Below are 14353 nucleotides of genomic sequence, written 5' to 3'. Positions count from 1 at the left end.
GGAGATGGAGAAAAGCTCTTCCAATATCTGAAATAAGATAAAAAGGGCCGAGGCCAAGGTGCAACCTTGTCTCACCCTCTAAATGTCGCTATTGCTTCAGATAATTTTCCGTCAGATGTTAATCTCACACAAATGGTGTTTTGCGTGTGAAGAGATTCAATGAGAGACACTATATGAGGGGGGCACCCAAAATGGCGCAATTTTTGGAACAAGAGCTCCTCGAAACTGAGTCGAAGGCAGCTCTTAGATCAATGAAGGTAACATACAGTGGTTGGCTCAAAATGCGATGATGCTCTATTTATGAGGTGAGTACTAATAAATTCACGCTGGTGCCCATACCTGGAATAAATCCAGTTTGAAAGGGGTGCCTCTTTTGATAGTCTGACGTCCATTTTGTCAAAATCTTGCAGGCTGAATTTAGAGCAGAGCTTACCAGGTGCGTCCAAAAGCGCAATTGGTCTATAATTGCCAGGATGTGAGCGATCACCCTTTTTAAAGATGGGGACGGGGACGATCACAGCTGTGCGCCATGACAGAGGAATTTAATTTGTGTTTACAATTTGATTTATGAATGCACTGAACATGATTTCTGACCAGAGAGGAAGGTTCTGTTTGAACATTAGATTACAAAGCCCGTCGGTGCCTGGTGCCCGAGAGTTGTTAAGTTTATTAATGGAATACAGAATTTCCTCCTCAGAGATCAACAAACCCTCAAATTTAGACACCTCTGTGGTCTGTCATCATGATGAAATGGTGACCTCATGTAAAGATTAGTAAAGAACGACACCCACTATATCTCATTCACTCCATTGAGCTGTACCGGCTTTTGAGCAGCATTATTAGCAATATTGATGAGAGACCATGTTTGAGCGGTATTCTTCTGGGAAATACTGCACAACATGGCCTCCCCACCAGATTACATCAAGACAATTTGATGGGAACAAATCCAATTCCTGTATTGACATTGAAAAGATCTTAGCTGTTCACGCTTGTTCATAGAATTTGACGCAAGAACTGTCTGTTTCTGCTTGCGTAACAAATATTTTCTATGCTGAACCGCGTCATCAAATTCATGAGTGGGCTTGTGTTGAACCAACGAATTTGATTTAACGTGGGTCTGATATAAATGCAAATAAGAAGTTTGATCAGTCGTTGCAGCAGTGCCATCACGATACGTACTCTCCACATTATTATTGAAAGATGTTAATGCATGTAAGTTCTATGTAAAGCGTGTTCTTGCATTATTGACTAACATGGGCTGTTTGAAGGTTGGAGAGACAGACTCGACCACCAGCTTGTTCGTCTGCCAGATAAAATTCGGCCTTTTGTGGTCGCTATAGTTCTGGGCAATAACCTTAAAAACAACAGCCACTTCAAAAGTACCAGGGTCAACATAGGCATAGTCATTGATAGATTTGCTCATACCTCTGCACCACGTAACCCTTGGAGGAGTGTCCCCAGGCAAAGCCCCATTTCACATTATCATTCCTCTGTCCTGCATCAATGACCTCCATCTCAAGCATGACAAATTGAACCTTGGATTATTCACAGGTAGCAATTGTAAATTCAGATCACCAATCAATACAACCTTTGTAATTTCACTTGCTTCAGCAATCACATTCATCAAATTCTCCAGATCTGAAAAAAACACATCGTCTGTTATTCCCCCTGGATTCTTATACGTACTGACAATGGCTACCACACTTTCCGGAAAGGATAGTTTAACCATAAGTAAGTACAGATTGGGAGCAACCCAAAGGCAAAGTAGCCAGTTTTTGTGATTTCTTGTGGCAACTAAAAGTCCAGAGGAAGGACGACCATGACCAGAAGACTTAGCAGCATGTAGTATGATAATGTGGTCCTCCCATATTGGTTGCTGAAGTAGCCAGGTTTCCTGCAGAACTATGATATCATGTTCTGCAAGACAAGCTGCCCTTTAACCCAATAAATGATAGAACCCACATGTGTTCCAGCTAATAAGAGAAGTAGGCTGGAGATAATGCTTAACTATTGGTTATAGAGTGGGCTCAAACATTCTATCACATTGGTCAATGTGTAAGCCATGGTCAATGTTATTTCGTTCCTCATGTTGTACAATTGCTTCTGACAGAGCAGGAGCTGAAGAATTTGTAAATTTCCCTAGTATTTGCTTGCCTTTATTATCCATCATGACAGGGTCGTGCCTGCCAGAAGGCATTTCTTACTAAATTAGAGTGCAGCCATAATCTTACTATGGAGACATCCTTGTCATTAATGAATTCGATTTGTTCCTGTAAGCTAGTCCTATTCAAAACATATGAGGGAAAAGGACCTGGTCTACATTTCAAAATAAGACGATGAAACTTATCCCAGTGCTTTTTCTTGATGTGTGGTGGAGCCCAGAGGACACTTCTCAGAAACCTACGGGTGTTCTGTGGGATTGTAGCCAGTACTTCTGCGTACTGGTCCCAGGCCCCAAGGTACACTAGGGAAAACTCTACAGGAGCACCAAATGTGATTCCTGTAGAGGAGGGGAGGACAGTGGCCTCCAACTCAGGCATGGGGTAAGGGTATGTCAGGCGGACAGCCTGGACTCCAAGTGCCTTATTTTTACACTTGGGGTCACCCTTCTTGTGATCCAGAGCCCCACAGTCCCAACAAGTGCCAGGAATGTGGGGTATGGTACTGGAGCCACTGGGAGCCTGTTTTGCAGCAGGTGGACCACTACTCTTACTCCCACCCACAAAGGGCTTATCCCCACTAGATTATTGGGTTTTAGGAGAGGAAGGTTTTGGTTTACCCGACTGTGAATGCTTCTGGGACTCCTCAACCTTCTGAGAGGTCCCCTTTCTTGGTCCTTGTACTTCCCACTGGAATCCTTAGGGGACACCCGGTGGGAGACCCCCGTGTCAGCCAGCCTGGCCAGCTTAAAGGGATGTAAAGCAACATACTGATGCAGCTCTGGTGAACAGGCTTCAGAGAAATGCTCAAAAAACAAAAGGTGGGACAATTCAACAAAAGGATTCATCTTGTATCCATCAATCCACCCCATCATGTTCATATGTGCGGCACTCACCAGTCAACCCAAGACACATTCTCTCTTTTCTTAAATTCCCTGAACCTTTTAAGGTATTGGGTGGGCGTCTTGCCAAGCTTGGCAATCAAAGCAGACTTCATGCACTCATACTAACCCCTTTCTTCCACACTCAGTTTTAGAATACAGTCATATCCAGTCTGAGGCACTTTGATAAACAAACACTTAGCCCAATCTCTTTTATCAACATCATGGATTCCACAAGCCATCTCAAATGCCTCAATCCATTGGAGGATATCAGAACCCTCCACATACACACCAACCAAATCTTTCTTAAACTTGGTGGCTGGGGACCTGACACTCTGAACTGGTTTCGTTGAAGTCTCCACTCTAGCGCTCTCCACCTGAATTTTCTGGTGCTCAGTGCCCCTATCTTTGAATATCACTTGTTGTGCCAACTCCTCATTCTTCAATTTAGCTTCTGTTGCCAATTTATGATATTGAAGTGCTAACTGTTCCTGTTGTAGCTCCAATTTTAAAAGTTCAATCTTCAGGGCTTCCCCCTGAAGAGCAGTGCTGGGGTTCGGAACAGAGGCAGCAGGAATGGTTGCATTCCAAGACTCAGATTCAACAACAGCCCCATGGGCAGGGTCTTCATTGGTTGCAATCCCCCCTTCAGCAAGAATTTCACAATCTGTCTGGTAATCCACCAGGGCATCTATCAGCTCAGCCCTATACTTATCCGCAAAGTCTAGCTCCTTGGCTTCACAAGCACTCTGGAGAGCCTCTAAGCTTATCCTAGTCAATTTACCATTTGCAACAGACTCTATTGCTTGTAATGTAGTGATCCAGTACAAAACTAAACCTTAATTTAACAAAGTGTAGATATTTTGTAAGTGGCAAGGTTACACACTGATTCTTAAAACCATAAGCATCCTACCACTGCCACCAGTGTAAAGGCTGGAGGGAGGGGGGTATATGTACTCCTGCTCTCTGTATGGCAGAGTAGAGGCACAGAGCTCCCCAGTCAGCCAATATTCTCTATTGTTGGTAGCAATGGACGGGCAATCAAGACTTAGCTCTCAGGAGGTGTTGCAGGCTGGTACTGGAGTACAGTGAAGTCCCCCAGCACCCACAAAGGAATGTCCACACACTATATTAGTGAAAACACAGTTTCTTTTTATATAAATAGGCTCAAGTTATTTACACAAAAATGCATCAACTGTACTCAGTTCAAATGTCACACAAATCAGTTAATAAAGTGAACCAACAATAGACATAGGAGGAAAGCAGGTTGGTTAAAACAATAGGCAGAACACTGGCCCCGCTACCTAGACACAGTTCTGTGCGAGGATACCCCCACGTGGGCAACATGTAAATACAGTATATTGACAATCCCAGTCCGTATATTGTCTATGAGAGTCTTAGCTCCTTCTATAAGAGTTCTACTGCCACAATGTACCTGGTTTAGCAGAGTTCAACGTCGGGTCGTCGACGGATCCTTCTTGAGTGACCCCCTTTAAGGTAGGAGTCACGGATCGTCGAGATCCCACGAAGAAAAGGTGAACAACGGCATCGGAGCAGCTTCGGTCCTGTGGTGCTTGTCGATGATCGGTCGTCGACGTGCTGCAAAGATGAGGCGTGCGGTGCATCTCAGCGATGGTAGTTTGTTGCCGCAAAGAGTCAATGAAGAACTTTGGCCCAGCAAGGGCGTTGGGTCGTCAGCGTCTTTCTGATCTTCAGGTGGAGGGAAACCCACCAGTGGATGCTCCTCGGCACATCAGCGGCCTCGACTTTCTGTGGCAGGACAAATCAGTCGATGATACAGGAAAGAGCGACCTTCATTCAAATGTCTTAGGCAATGGAGCATTGCAGCTCCGGTTGATGATGATCGTCGCCGACGGTGATGGACTTCAATGTCTGGGCACTTTGCTTTGTGATTCTACGGTGGTCCCAGTCTCCGTTCGGCAGCCTTTCGAGGACTGACTTCCAGGGCGCTTCGGCGAAGGTTAGCTGATGCACAATGGTCTCTCGTAGCTCAGGGAGAGGTCTCCTAGCCAGGTCCTCTCTTGGATCAGTTCCTTGAAGGCACAGCAGCTTTCAGATTGGCAAAGGACAGCAGCAGCAATTCTTCTTCCAGTGGGCTTCAAGGTTAAGCATCAAGTATCAACTTCAGCTTCTGAACGATTTACATCAGTGAGAGGTCCCCAGATATACAGTTTTGTCTCTCATTCACTCTGCTGGGTCACACTGTGGCAACCAATCACCCAGAAGGGCATTCATGCAGGTAGGCAGCCAATCAGGCTCACAGTGCATTCAGGCAATTCTCCTCCCTCCAGACACTCACAACAAGGAATGTATATTGGGACAAGTACCCAGCCCTTCAGCACTTCACACGCATTCATACTAGTTTCGGACAGGGCCGTCTCAGTCTTTGTGTCACATACCAGAAACCAGACACACATAACAAGAAGTGCATATTGGTCACACGCTCCATTCACCCAAGTCCCACCCCAAGGGTGTACACACAACATACAATAACTGGGAAGGCTCCAGCCAGTCTGGCCTGGACTTCCCCACAATGCCATATATGGAACTTCCACCCAACAGCCAGTCAAGGGGGAAGGACAGAGTCAGGGCTTCCCGAGACTTTGGGAAAACAAGGTAACAGGCGATAGAAAGCAAGAGGCCGCAGGGGCTGATTCCAATGGCAGGGCCTGGGTATGCCAAAATGGAGGATACTTAGAGTACCTGTCAAATTCAGCACAGAGTGGCCACCAGCCCATACCCTGCGGGCCACACATAGGTGCCCAAAAACATACCCTAGGAGTACAGGGTTGTACTCCCACCCATGGGTGCCATAAGGGTATCCCAAGTGTCTGTTCACCATGAACAAAAAGAGGAAGAACTGCACTGCCAGGAGTTCCACATGGACTCCTGGGCAGAAAATAACACAGAACATACACAAAAAAGGACTACAGAACAATGACAGGGAGGCCCTGTCCCTCCAATGCATTTCCAGCATCACAGTGTCCATCCCCAACTCTGCCAATCAGACGGGGAAAGTGATTAAAGGATAGTTTGGAGGTGTGTAGGGTAGCCAGGGGGCAGTGTCAGATGGTGAAATCCAGGTTTTAGTGACAGCAAGGAGATCTAGGGGAGGAGAGATGGCATGAAACTAGTTAGTGATGGAGGACATATTGTTGAAAACAGATTGAGCATTCCAGTGTGCAATGTTCAGTTGATGCTGTAAAGAAGAGTAGAGAAGTTGAGTCTCAGAAGAAGAGAGGTGGGGTGGATATGTGTTAAGGGAGGTGTGGTTTCTTCATCGGCTTTGTTTGTAGGAAGTAAGAGACGCTACAGAGATGGAGTAGTGGGAGTGTCGAGATGTGAGTTTAGTGATAGGGATAGGAAAGGAAGAACTTGTAGCATGATTGAAGAAAGTGTAAAGAGAGGTGAGTAGGAGGAGCAGCAGGTGTGAATGCATTATAGATGAGTACCGCAGTGTGGAGGCAGCACAAAAATTAACAAGCTGGGGGTAATCGCAGGTGCAGCAGGTAGGAAGGCAAAATCTAAAGTAACCCGGACATACTACAACAGGTAACACAAGGCCAGTCCTCTTCTGAAAGTGAAAGAAGTAGCTGAAAGATCACAGGATGCTGATAAGGAGCTGGAGGGAGGACTGCAAAAGGGCACCACTAAAGGGAGGGGGTGATGTGCTATTCCTTTCACCCTTAACTGGACACCCTTGGCAGGAGTCATCTAAGTAAGTTGTTTGACAGTTGAAGCCCTTTTTGAGAATAAAAGACCTTTTAAAGATGTCAGTTTTGGAGTTGAAGGTCACATGATTAACTCGTAGATCGACCACGGATGGTTCTTGTAGGTTCCCATCATCATCATTACTGCATTGATAATAACCTTGCAGGTCTGTGAGGTCGAAGCACTCTTTGGTCCTAGCGATGTTAATTCCATCATCATAATTCTCGGTAGGACTATACTTTGGGTGACATACTGGTAGACATACTGGTAGTGGTGCCCTTCAGGTAAGGTACTTGCGAGGGTATGTCCAGAGGCACTCTTGAGTACGCTGGTGTCTCTGACAGTGTACACTGCACAGTGGCTGGCCCTGGACGAGAGTGGGGGAACACAGAAGGAGGGTAAGCCATAGGAAGTTTGCAGCAGTGGGAATTAAGTTGATAGTGGTTGAGAATAGTTCCCAAGTGAAGTTCAGGGCATGTATTCCAGAGAAGTGGAGTCCTGGTGGGGTTCCTAAGAACAACGCAGCATGCTATGAGGTCAAGGTGTGATATCCAAGAGCCAGTCATGCGAATTACACTGGGTGTAGGAGAGAACAAAATCACAGTGGGGTACTAATTGCATTGGTCACCACCAGGTTTTCAAATCACAATGAGACACCAGGGAGCAAAATGTCAGAGGGACAAAATCGCAGGAGAACACACAGGAATGACCAAGTGATGTGCATTGATAATCTACTGATACTACATATCTGTGGAAATCCTCCTTAGGATATCAAGTCACCATTCTGGCACCAAGTATCTGCACCAATGGAAGTAGGGACAGATGTTGGCATGGTTTCTAGGCAAAATCCAACATTTGATACCCTTTATTCGACTAACTGAAAATATCATGCTAAAATGCTACAATGGATTAAATTTCGAAGTCCTTCAGATTTTTTCACCCGATAGTGTTTGAAAAGTGAAATGGGTAACAAAAAAATCCACACTTGACATTGTGCTGCCATTTCTTGTTAGAAAATGACACATACCCTCATAATTCATTCTCTTATCTTATGAGCCACGTCTGCACAATAGTAACATAACACTAAATCAGTGAGGATTGCTTCTTGTCCTGGAAGTGTCAACAATTACCCGCACAAACGTAACAATTCTCTGCACAAGCTCATTATGCCAGCTCAATGATTGCAGCTGTTAATCTGGAACCGCATGTCTGCCACTATGGTAGCATCACTGCACTTAGCTTTCTAAGACAAAAGGGGGTGGGTTTCATTGGTGGAAGGTTGGAAAGGCAGATGCAGAATCTGTCGTTTTTATGGGTGCACTTTGTAAGTGCCAGATTCCAGAGTGTCAATCTGCTTTCTATGCATTTTGAGGAAGACATTCTAGTGTTTGTTGGCCATAGGGAAGAGCCCAATATATAATAGACTACAGTGCTTTGGATCTAGTTAGCTGCTTATGTGGGAGTGTGTGTGGGGGCTAAAGATGAGATCTTAATTGTGGCTTGGCTAGTGTTGATTTGCTAATGGCTAGGCCTAGGCTAGGTCCTTCCTGCTTCTGCTACGTTTATTTGCCTGTTTGCCTGATGCCTGCAGTTCAACAACGTCAGCGATTTGTGGACATCTGAGAATTTTCCTGGATTTTCTTCTAAGTCCCACTGCCTCCGCCCACATTGCCCAGAATTCATTTATACCGAGAATATCACGCTTCATGCGCGCACGCTTCTTGTGAAAGTGCTGTTTGTAAGGCTGTCTGCAGCTGGAGACGCTAGACGCTGTCCTTCCTGCTTCTGCTACGTTTATTTGCCTGTTTGCCTGCTGGCTGCAGTTCAACAATGCCAGCAATTTGTGGACAACTGGTACGATTTAGTTAAGCCCAAAGAGACGCTGCAGTTGCAGTTTTGTTGACTTTTTGGCTAACTTTAACTTTTGTTTACCATACACAGATTTTTCCTGGATTTCCTTCTAAATCCCACTGCCTCTGCACACATTGCCCAGAATTCTGTCATGCGAACTCCCAGGATCTGTCAACTTAGCCCCTGCATCCAGGTCACCCCACTCCCCTTCTTTCTCACCTGTGGTTTCTTGCTCAGGATCGACTACAAATCGCTTCTTCCAAAGGGCCTTTTCTCTTGACTGTAGATAAGGTCTGCCTTGGGAGGAAGCCACCCTGCCCCTCAGGCCCAGGGTTTGGGGGGCCCCTGTACCGGAGCAGACCAGATTAGGGGAAAAAGCCGCCAGGCACAAAAAACCCCTTCCTGAGCTGGGTTTGGACAGTCTGGCACCACAATGAAGAGCCGAGTGAAATGTCCCAAAGGTTTGCAGTGTCAGAGCAGATCTGTTGCTCCAACCTTCTTCTGAGCTGACGTGTACTACTCAGTTAAATGAAAATACCCCCGAGGGTAAGCAAAGGATGGCCAGATAAGTGATTGAAGAAATAGGGCGAGAGCACAGGAGAACAAGCTTCAGGCAACAAACACCGGAATGGGCGCGGAGTAAGCACGGAAACATGTGGAGCACAAACAAGGGAGAAATTAGCGAGCCACGGAGACAGAGGAGGGAGAAACACAAGCAGCGTACTGCCGAGGGGGAGAGAAAACACAGCGTACCAACCCAGAAGCCTAACGTGAATAGGTTGCAACGCGCGGGCTTCCGGGTTGGCCCACGTAAAAGGACGGCCGATGGCCGAATGACAAAAAGACTAGACCACGGGTGTGGGAAGCAAGGAAGCATGACGGCCCGGTCCAATGGCCGCCCAGACGCCAACGTCTCCACACACGCCAGCAGTCCTTGCGTGTGACAAATTCATTTATAACAAAAATCTTGCACTTCATGTGCGCACGCTTCTTGTGAAAGCGCTGTTTGTAAGGGCTGTCTGCGGCTGTCTAGGGCTGGCTGGGGGCGGTGGGGGATGTTAGGCAAAGTTTGTATGCAGTACTCTTTGGGACCACTACACACAACTAGGACTACAGGTGTAAGCAAAACCAACCTTTGGTACAAGTCTGTACTACACAGTTTTGTGGTAGCGTTGCTGAGCAGCCAGGCTTATCTCAAGAGGGAATGTGAGCTGTAAGGATGTTACACAGAGGTCTATAATTACAAGTATCCAAATAGACTCTTATACTCAAGGTTTCTTGGTAAATAAGCACAGGGAGTTTCGGGCACCTCCCTCACTTCCTGCCGTTCCCAGACACTCGGGCGCTAGATGCGGTCTCCAGTCCTGAAGCCCGCCAAAGGCGTAGGAACAAAGGGACCAAACTTGGTTTGGCGCGCAGAGACAAACTCTAGAAGGACCTTTCCAAAAAGAAATGGCGAAAAAAGAAGACTGGGACCTGTTTAAACAAAGGGGGCTCAGATACCATCTTGAAAAACATGGCTCCCGCTATTTAACGCTAGCAGTGTTCGCGGTCGGAAACAATCATGGTAGTTTCATTGTAATACCACTGCCCCCAGCCATTTCAAGAGGAAAGGGTAGCATTTGACTGCTACATGAGTTTCTAGACATAGGAGATACTACTTAACCCCTCCAGCACTCTATTGTAAGATAGTGTGTGCTTGGTCTAGGAATTTGGAAATACTAGTAAAGTCAATGTCACTTTACTTTCACAGGGAAACTGAAGTTTATCCCAGAGAAGGTATTTAAACCTTGGGACCGCCTAAAAGGCTTCCCTGTGTCACTCCATTGAGGGTGCTGTGTGACACAAATGAAAAGATGATGCCTATGGAGTTGTCTAAAAGTACACAATCAAAGAACACAAGAGTAAAACACACATCAAAATACATGAGAGAGTGGGGAAAAAAGGCTCACACTCGCTCCAGGTAAAAAAATGAAGTCCTCAACATCCAGCAAAGTTGTTGGGGGGTCTCTAAGGTGAAGGGAATTAGCACATTTATGAGAAAAACAGCAAAAAAATGTATCGAAACTGAGAGGAAATTAACTATACTTGTCTTCAGTAAGTCAATATCATATTGTGACTATAGTTGCTTCTGATTGAAATTGTTAAAATATTGTGGTTTATATGCACCCACAACAAAAATCTCCAATATTCTGCTTGAGCAAATGTTTATAGTACCATATACATTAAAAACAAATATGCCAAACATTTCGAAACCCACTCACTGCCCGAGAGTGCAGCCAGCGAGGCGTGTCTCAAAGAAAGCCATCACACTAACTCTGGTGAACATAAAACAACAGGCAGTAGTAGATATTAGAGGATTTTGCGTTCCACACAGTGTAGGCGATTTCACTTCACAATTCACTCCTACCACGACAACTGCAATAACGGATCAATTGATTACAAACCCAACACAAGATTGCAGCAAAATGGCTACACCAAATGATCCCGTGAACGAGGAAGAAGATGATAAATCACCGGTGACAATCTCAAGCGAATGCTTTGAGCACAGGGCCGCACAGAGGCTGAACAATAACATGGGGTTAACAAGTACAATGATGGCCCCAGGGACGAGGAAAGCTGAGGACAAACGATCTGCCAAAAACAGATCCACCAGTCCATCAAAACGTATTTCCCCATTAGATGGAACCGTGAACTCCTCAACGCCATTGACTATCAGCCCTCCTACTTCCACAGACTCAGTGAACTCTTCTATTCCTGAGATCTCACTGCAAGCAAGTTATACAGAGTCTGTGAACGTTCAAAACATTTCATGTTCACAGTCCATTTTCAACCAGGATGCCAGTGATTCAGCAAACGTATCAGTGTCCTTCGTTGCTCTGACTCCAAGGCACCCAGCTGCTTTATTTACACACAAAGAAGACAATAAACAACCTCTTTTGTTTGAAATAACTTTAACAGCAATTAACATTGCTTTAAATAGCTTGGGGCGTTTATTTGAAACTTTGGACCATAAACTGATAAAGCAAGCAATACAAAATCAAATTACAGACTGCACTTCGAAATTCGAACGTATGAAGTCTGATGAGTCATTGACTTTGAAGAGTCATAGCAAAATTAGCATGTCCATGCAACATATTGCGACCCAGACAATGACAAATGAGAGTGTGTTAAACCCTGTTCTCTCCACCTTTGACGCAGTAACCCGTCTGATAACAGAAGACAATGCATTTGTAATCACGAACGAAGGAGACAAGGTTACAACTAAACAAAGCTTGAACCAGAAGACACTGATCACTACACAAACATATGACATGTTTCTAACAGATCAGTCCCAGAATCAGAAGGCCAAGGTTGGTAAAGGAACAACGACAAAGAATATTCAAACCAAGAAAATTAAAAACATGAAAAATAAGAATTGTAATTCCAAACCAGCATCAAAACAATTAATTAGATCACTTGCAGTAACTCAAAAAAGCACACAGAGTGCTAGCTTGGCAGTGGTAAAGAAGTATAAAAACCTACGAAAAGAAATCGGAGGAGTATACTGAAGGCACCTTTCAAACAACGTACCCTCCACTAGATGAGGTAATCATGGAGATTACCGAAACAAAAGAAAGAAAAATCAGGAATTGTGTCTTATAACCAAGTTCAGCAAGCACAAGAGAAAAAGAAGAAATCAGACACTAGTACAACAGCAGAGTCGGCAGATTTAGAATTACGCCGCAAGGAGATCAGAGAGGCTGTTGAAGCATATCTAACCTCTGAAAGAACACAACACCCGCAACAAGTTCTGGGGTACACTCAAGGAAATGGTGCTAGGAGCGAAACTGTTGCTCCGGTTAAAGAATGCAAGCAGCAAACTGTTGCTCCGGTTAAAGAATGCATGTGTAGTCACCAGGCATTACTTAATCATTCAAGAAATCATTTGCGACAGATGACCGAATCTCAATGTAGATCATTAGTTTCAATGCAGCAACATAGTAGAGCACAAGAACACGCAGCACCAACTGCAACTAATAGCAGTAGGCGAACCTACAATAATGACAAAGCTAAATCCATACAACATACTCTGACTATGAAATTCTGACCAGCGCCACACAAGCAGTTTACCATGTGTCGAGCGAACATATTGAGCATCTTTGAAGATACTCCAACATTAGATTACATAACCTCAATTGACATTGACCAGGAGGAATTTATAAATGTATATGATCCCACCACAGTTCGTTTGTGGATTCCTTCCGGCTTAGTACGTAATGCGATCTGGCTGGCAAAAGTGGACTTGTTTAAGTTTGGATTCATTATAGCCCAGGATCTTACATCCAGTACCAACGTCCACTCCTTACACCACACTGGAGAAACATGTGTGTGTGCTTGCAAAATCCAGCACCACAGATACTTAAAAACATACAGTATCCATAACGATGCATTACTCAGGAGCCACAACATTGAAGAGAGCCTGGAAACATAAAAACAATCAACTTGGCTAGCTGGAATACTCGTGGGCATGTCCATCTTATGAGCTTGTCTGAAAATCGGATAAATGATTTTGACATTCTTGCTCTTCCAGAAACCTGGCTGTTAAATACTCCTACTTGGAACGATCATAGTATTGCCTTTCTTCCAGAAAATTTGTCCGATAAAGGTCACCCAACTTCCGGACTTCTTGTTGCAGTAAACATGAGCTCAGGATTTAATGTACAGTCATGGACAACCCCAAAAAACTTCATGCAGCTAGTCAAGATCTCTCATCAAGAGGGTGTGATATGATATGGCATTTATAACGTCCCTATACACAAGTGTTTCAAGGCGCAATAGCAATGATCAACTTCTATAGAAACCCTGCAGGCATCTTAGACAATCATTTCTTCTGAGATTTAGAAAACATATATAAAATCTCAGTTAGATAAAATCTCAGTTGATCAGCAGGTCACTAACACTATTGTAGTTGGAGACCTGAATTTGAGTTGTTTTGATAAAACAATGACCAACCATGCATCAGTACTCAGATGGTCACTGTTGATGAAGGAAAGAGGCCTCATAATGGCAAATGGGTCCCTACCAGGGAATCTGCCCCCACGAGCCACATGAACCAGAGGTCTGTCAAAAAGTACAATTGACTACCTATACATGGATAAGCAGTTGTACAACCAAGCAGAAAAAATTGAAGTGATCGAACAAAAAAACAGTCACCACAACATGTTAACATTGTGCTGGCTGTGGCACTTTAACAAAGTGGAAGAGGAAAGAGACCACTTTTCACATCAACAATGCTGGTACGCGTTTTAAATGGAATTAATCAAAACTACTACATTTGAATGATATCCTGTCAAAGAATGCATCTTTATATGGAAACACCTTCTACCCTTTGGCACTAATCCCATTTAAGTTGAACAAAATAACTTCTGTAAGTAGTTTCACACAGAAGGCCCAGCGTTTTGATGCAGAGCAACAGGAAAAGAAAGCTGACCTTCGACGAAAAAAAGGCGATCAAATTCTTTCCTGAAGCTGAAAGGTCGGAGGCACTACGAGCAGCAAAATGCCAATACAGAAACTGGACTCGAGGCCGGCAAGCAGCTAAATACCAACGAGACAGTTAGAATACAGCACTTATCTGGTCCATGCTTAATTAGGCAACAGGTAACACTCAGATTCACGCCAAAATTAATGGAGTAACGGAACAACAGTGGTTAGAGCATTTTCAAGCCCTATATCACACCTCAACAT

The sequence above is a fragment of the Ambystoma mexicanum genome, chromosome 12 (genome assembly GCF_040938575.1).
Source record: "Ambystoma mexicanum isolate Mex_15411 chromosome 12, UKY_AmexF1_1, whole genome shotgun sequence".
In the NCBI taxonomy this organism is placed as follows: domain Eukaryota; kingdom Metazoa; phylum Chordata; class Amphibia; order Caudata; family Ambystomatidae; genus Ambystoma; species Ambystoma mexicanum.
This window is presented reverse-complemented; position numbering follows the sequence as displayed.